We start from the raw sequence: 6,953 nt of genomic DNA on the forward strand, positions 1-6,953 counted from the left end.
AAATTAATATAGAATCAAAAAACCTTGTCCAGAAAATAATTAAATTAATTAATTAATTAGTTGATAATAATTGATTAATATTGAAGTGGGATCGCGGGACGGGTGTTAAAAAAATTACATTAAAAAAATATTAAAATAAATAAAAAATTCGATAGCGAATATACATTTTACAAGTAAATACATACATATAAAAACATAGATAAATACATATACAATCATATATAATTATATATAATTATATACATACGCGCACTTGTGGCACAGTATTCTACATACAAGAAGGCATCAAGCCGTAGAAACGTCAGCACGCCGGGCGAAATGTTTAGCGGTATTTCGCCCGTTGCTACGTTCTTAGTTCAAATTCCGCTGAGGTCGACTTTACCTTTCATCCTTTCGGGGTCGATATATTAAGTACCAAATGCGTACTGGGGTCGATCTAATCTATTGGCCCCACCTCCCAAAACATTTTGGGCCTTGTGTGTAGAGTAGAAAAGAATATTGATTATCAAGGCGGCGAGCTAGCAGAATTGGTAGCGCACTGGACGAAATGCTTAGCGGTATTTCGCCAGTCTTTACTTTCTGAGTTCAAATTCCGCCGAGGTCGACTTTGCTTTTCATCCTTTCGGGGTCGATAAATTAAGTACCAATTACGTACTGGGGTCGATCTAATCGACTGGCCTCCCGCTCCCCAAATATTTCGGACCTTATGGCTAGAATAGAAAAGAATATTCCATATACAAACACAGAAACACCCACACATAGATAGATAGATATGCAAATACGTAGAAAAACATTAAAACTCCTTAGGAGATGGCCAACGTGTATTTGTGAAAGTATTCAAACATCACATAAAGATATTTATACCCGGAAGCCGCGACGAACTCTTCATCACCTTATGTAACACAAATGGAAGCAGTGATTTACAACACATCCACCAAATAACTATCCACTTTTTTTCCCTTCCCTTTAACCTCCCAACGCGGAGTACAGGCCACTTATAATTGAATTCCATGTCGCATAATTTTTCGCTTCTGTACTTATACTCCGCCATGAATGTCCCCCTTTCTCTAGTTCCTTTTGTGTTGATCTACGCCACGAGTTCTTAGGCCTACCCCTCTTTCTTTATCCATCCGGATTCCACTGTAAAGCACTTTTCGCTGCATTTGGTGTGTCCTTTCTAATTGTGCTACCAATCCACTTCCACTCTTTCTTAAATATTTGCTCCTTAATCGAAACTTGATTCGTTCTTTGCCATAGCTCCATATTGCTTATGTGTTCGGGCCATCTGATTTTAAGTATACTACGCAAGCACTCAGAGAATTAAATTAAGAGAAACACAATTGGGTGGGGTGGGTTAACCTCACTTGTCATATCCAATAGGTGTCAGAGGATATATATTCATGTGTGTGTTTGTGTGTGTGTGTGTGCGCGCTTGATAACCAATGTTAGTGTGTTTACTTCCCCGTAACTTAGCGGTTCGGCAAAAAAGACCCGTTAGAATAAGTATTAGGCTTACAAAGAATAAGTATCAGGGTTGATATGTTCGACTAAAACCCCTTTTAAAGCGGTGCTCCAGCATGGCCGGAGTCATATAACTGAAACACATAAGATAAAAGAATACCTGTTCAAAATCTCTCTTTCGCTCTCTCCTCTCTCTCCCTCCCTCTCTCTTTCCCTCTCTATCTCTCCCTCCCTTCTCTCCCACCCTTCTTTCTTCCTCTCTCTCCCCTCTCTCTCCACTCTCTCTCCACTCTCTCTCTGTCACTCTTTCCTCTCTCCTTACCTTTCTTTCCCTCTCTCTCTCCTTCCCTTTCTTTCCTCCCCGCCCCTATCCCCCCTCTCTCACCCTCCTTCTCCCTCTCTTTCTTTCCCTCCCCTTCCCTATCTCCCTCTCCCTCTCGACCCTTCTCCGTATATATATGAATGAGAAAAAGAAGAAAACGAATAAAGTGATAAATTCTTTTATTCTTTTATTCTTTTACTTGTTTCATTCATTTGACTGTGGCCATGCTGGAGCACCACCTTTCAGTCGAAGAAATCGACCCCTGGACTTATTCTTTGTAAAACTGGTGCCTATTCTATCGTTGCCTTCTGCCAATCTGCTAAGTTACAGGGACGTAAACACACCAACTCCGGTTGTCAAGCGCTGGTGGTGGTGGTAGGGGACAAACACAAACATAAACATACACACACACACACACACACACACACACACACACACACACACACACACACACACACACATATATATATTATGAAAAAAAGGTCAAGGTAGAAAATCCTAAAATAATTTTACCATTAAAAGACATTTTAGTACCGGTTTCAGTCATTGAAACTTCTTCTAGGTATGGAAAAAAATTAAATTTTGGAAAACTTAAATGAAAAGTTTTTTAAAAGAATATTCGCATAGTGTTCAAATGTAGTAACCATAGCTAGGAACGGTAGTCTTTGATTACAAGCAGGAGTAGTTGGGAAGCATCATAGCCATGTGTTGAAAGGAATTCATTGGGGTTAGAATAATTCACCTCTGGAAACATGGGTGTTTCCTCGAACAACCTTAAACAATCCCTTTTGAGCAGGATGAGATACTCCACCTGAAAAAAATTCTAACTGGGCGCCATAGCAATGTCATGCGCTGTTTATCTTGATATCAGGTCACATATGGTTGTGATGCATAAGCCTGGTGTACCGATATTGGCCGGGTAGTCATGATGTGTATATCGGACTTTGTATATTTGTATCTCAATGTCAGTTTGATTCCATGGACTACACTCTCGCTCAATAGTAATATAACAACATGGAAAAGAATGGAAAAAAAAAACATCTTTATTTGATGATTATACATTACTAACGATCGTTTCTTTTGTGCCGAGCTGGCAGAAACGTTAGCACGCCGGGCGAAATGCTTAGCAGTATTCCGACTGTCTTCGTGTTCTGAGTTCAAATTCCGCCGAGGTCGACTTTGCCTTTCATCCTTTAGGGATCGATAAAATAAGTACCAGTTGCGTACTGAGGTCAATCTAATCGACTGGCCGACCCCCGCAAAAAAATTTCGAGCCTTTTGCCTAGAGTAGAATATATATATATATATATATATATATATATATATATATATATATATATATATATATATATATATATATATATATATATATCGAAAAAAGGTGCTAAATACCAGCCAGATTAATATATCTGAAAATTTATGGTAACAAAATTTTATCAACGTAACCGAAACAGGTGAAATTCAAAGCGAACTGAAATAGTACATACACACACACGCACACACATACTGGCGCGCGCACATATATATGTACGTATGTATATATATACATATACACAAACACACACATATATATATATACATACATATATATATATGTATACACACACACACACACACACACACATACACACACACACACACATATATATATATATATATACTCACACATACACAAATAAAATTTTTCAGGATTAAATAAAAAGACAACAAACAGAAAAGATGACATACCTATATATATAATAATAATAAAAAAACAAGTAGTAAATAAACAAACGAACATATACTAAATACACAGGCAGACAGAAAACACAGAAAGTCACCAATTCTTCATCAGTTATCAGCCAGAGGAGGCACTGACAAACTTGCCAGGAATGGAACCACACACACACACACACACACACACACACACACACACACACATATGTATGTGTGTGTGTGTGTATATATATATATATATATATATATATATATATATATATATATATATATATATATATATATATATACATACATACATACATATATACATACATGTCTGATTATGTATTTACGCACACACCTATATATGAGAAACGAAAAGGTTTTGAACAGATAGAAAACCAATAATTCTCTTTGAAACATCGCTTTATTTACATTGCTGGTATTTTTATTTCAGCAGTTGCTTTTGAAGATAAATTTAAGACAATTTGTTTTTATTTTCATCCTCTTTGATCACGTTAAGTCAAGAAAATGAAACACAAACTGGACGGGGGTCGGTTAGGGAAAATAGATATTTATTCAATGTTTCAGGAACAATTGATTATAGAAAGAACAAAAGTGTTATATACCATGTCAGAGTTGCCGTATTTGTACCAAATTTGTTTATGTGTAAAAGTACTGGAACTCATACTGCTAGTCACACGACTGAGAGCTCCGATATGTATATATGTGTAGTGAAACTACCTATCGTCACTAGATACAAAACTGCTATCGCCATTCTTCTCATTTAAATATAAATAAACGCGGGCGTAGCAGAGAACCCATTCCTTGTCATCACGTGACTGACCATTATTCGAATCGGCAACTTCTTCGAACCGTTCCCGCCAGAACGCAAACTGACCAATCACAGCCCTTAATAAGGTCACGTGATAGTGTTTTTCTGCTACCGTCTTGGAGCCCCCTTAACGCCTTAAATAGATCAACTCATATCCAACAATTTGTCTCGGTTCAGTTTCTCTATAGAGACTGTTCCGTGTACCACACGACAGCAGCAGCAACAATCAGCCAGCGACCACTTCAACAGCTTCGTCCAGCCAACGATGACCACCGCCGTCGCCACATTTAGCAACACGAGTCTACGACTACTGACCAGCATCATCGTCATGACCAACACGATTACTACCAAGCAGCCTCTACACCACCAGCGTCAACACGACTTACTATGTACACCAAACCACCGCGGCACCTCTCTCTCTTCGATTCTGTTAGGTGACTCAGCTTCACCACGATAATAAACAGACAAGAGATTTCAGCCTGCGATAAACGTCTGTCCTCAAGGCCCTGGCATCGAAGCCAAAACACAACTAGTGATAAGCTCTGCCAAACGACGAACATCTGTATAACAAGAATCACGGCCCGGCATCGATGCCACGCCATCACAACTAGTGATCAGCACTGCCACACTCAGCCTCTCCTCACTTTAACATACAGAACTTTTCCTATAGTGTACTAACGAACTGGTATAATTACTCACGTGCCATTTACTGACTCTCTTTCTATCTGCTGTAATAACTCACACATACACACTTTTCTTTGTATGACGGCCTGTCTTTGATTATGTTCTTATATGTCGCATTCACACTCTCACACAGACATACATCTTTAACGCTACAATAAATATCTCTGTTATTCATCTAATACAGTTGTGGTCTTTCATTACTGGTCATCTATGTTATCGTCGCATAACATATTATGTATATCATCTTTGATATATTATTGTGTGTTCGACCGTGTGACACGTTTAAATAAAAGGAGTCCTCTGTTTTTCCATTCGTCACCATTTCTCCTTTATGAGTTCACACGGTCGTCCCTACATATGTAATAGTATCTATCTATCTATCTATCTATCTATCTATCTATCTATCTATCTATCTATCTATCTATCTATCTATCCGAGTTATCTTGGACAGAGAGTGACGAAGGTGACAGTAAAGAATGTCCCTTCACAAGTGGAAACACAGTGGATAGTAGGTTCTATATGCCTCGAAATGGAGGAGGCAAATATATTAGAAATTGCTACTGCAGAGGAGAAAAACTGGGAAGGAGGAAAAAAAGTCGAAGTCCTCCTCCACATCACTGAAGAGGAGTGCCAAAAGATCCCCACACACATCCAACTGGCAAAGGAGCACAAGTTATATGTAGTGGTGGAAGGAAGGCGGCCACGTTGTTATGTATGCGGCAGCGAGGCACACCTCAAGGACAGTTGCCCAACCGCCGCCAACCAAAAAAAGCAACAAGGGCAACCACCAAAACCCGGAAAAAAACCCTACTACCAACACCACCATCAACAATCAAAACAAGAGAAACACAAGCAACACTGGCAACTGAGAAGACAACAACATCTGCAAAAACAACAAGTGAGGAAGCAGGGGAAAAGAAAGAAAATTCCAAGACTGTTTCCCCCTCCCCCACATCACACACACCTCACACAAATAACAAGCCATCAGCACCAACAAAAACAGCAACACAACCACTCACACAAGCACACACAGACGCTCACAATTTGCCCCTACCCCCTTCCGATTCCTCAGAACCTTCGTCGGAAGATGAAAGTAATGAGGAATGGCAAATAGCCCAGAAAGGAAGGAGGAAGAGGAGCAAGAAAAGAAAAGCAAACACAAACAAAGCAGGGAGATACACAACTCCCGAAAACACTCCAGACACCAACACAAGCACACACAACTACAACACAAGCAACAAAACCCCAAAAGCAAGTACACACACAATGCTCACTGCCATCAACACAAAAAACTCAGAGTTGATGGAATACATCAACACAAAAACAAACATAACAAACGAAGACATAAAAACCAGCAACCACCCATACACAACACCGCCAGAACACATCAAAATACTACACATAACACCAACCCTGCACCACACACTAAAATCTATTTTTCCAAAGGCAGTTGGCAAATGCCAAAAATACCTGGCGAAAAAACTATATAGTGATCTCCTCGAAGAAAACCCGAAGGAGGAGACACAAAAACTCTCAAACGGTAAGTGACTCTCTTTATAAAACTTTAACACTCAAATCAAAATGATGCTCAAGATTAGTTGTGTAAATGCGCGTGGCTTGGGGTCCCCTTGGAAACAACGGTACCTCCTAAATGACATAAAGTCACATAAACTAGAAATCATAGCCATAAGCGAGACCAGACTCCATGATCCGCGGGCCCTATCGTCCATGTTTGGCAGACAGTTTAACATTTATTTTTCTCCCTGTCTGCCGAGAATGGGCGGTAGTGGCACGGCGGTACTCTTTCGCAAGAGTCTGGATCTCGAAGTAAAGACAGTATTCATAGACCCGGAGGGTAGATTGGTTGTTCTGGATGTCGATGGCAGCGATGGGTGTGCTTTTCGACTCATATCAGTATACGCACCACCTTTAACAGGTAGGCCGGATTTCCTT

Source organism: Octopus bimaculoides, chromosome Z, assembly GCF_046866305.1.
Source record: "Octopus bimaculoides isolate indiv1 chromosome Z, ASM4686630v1, whole genome shotgun sequence".
NCBI classification, from domain to species: Eukaryota; Metazoa; Mollusca; class Cephalopoda; order Octopoda; family Octopodidae; genus Octopus; species Octopus bimaculoides.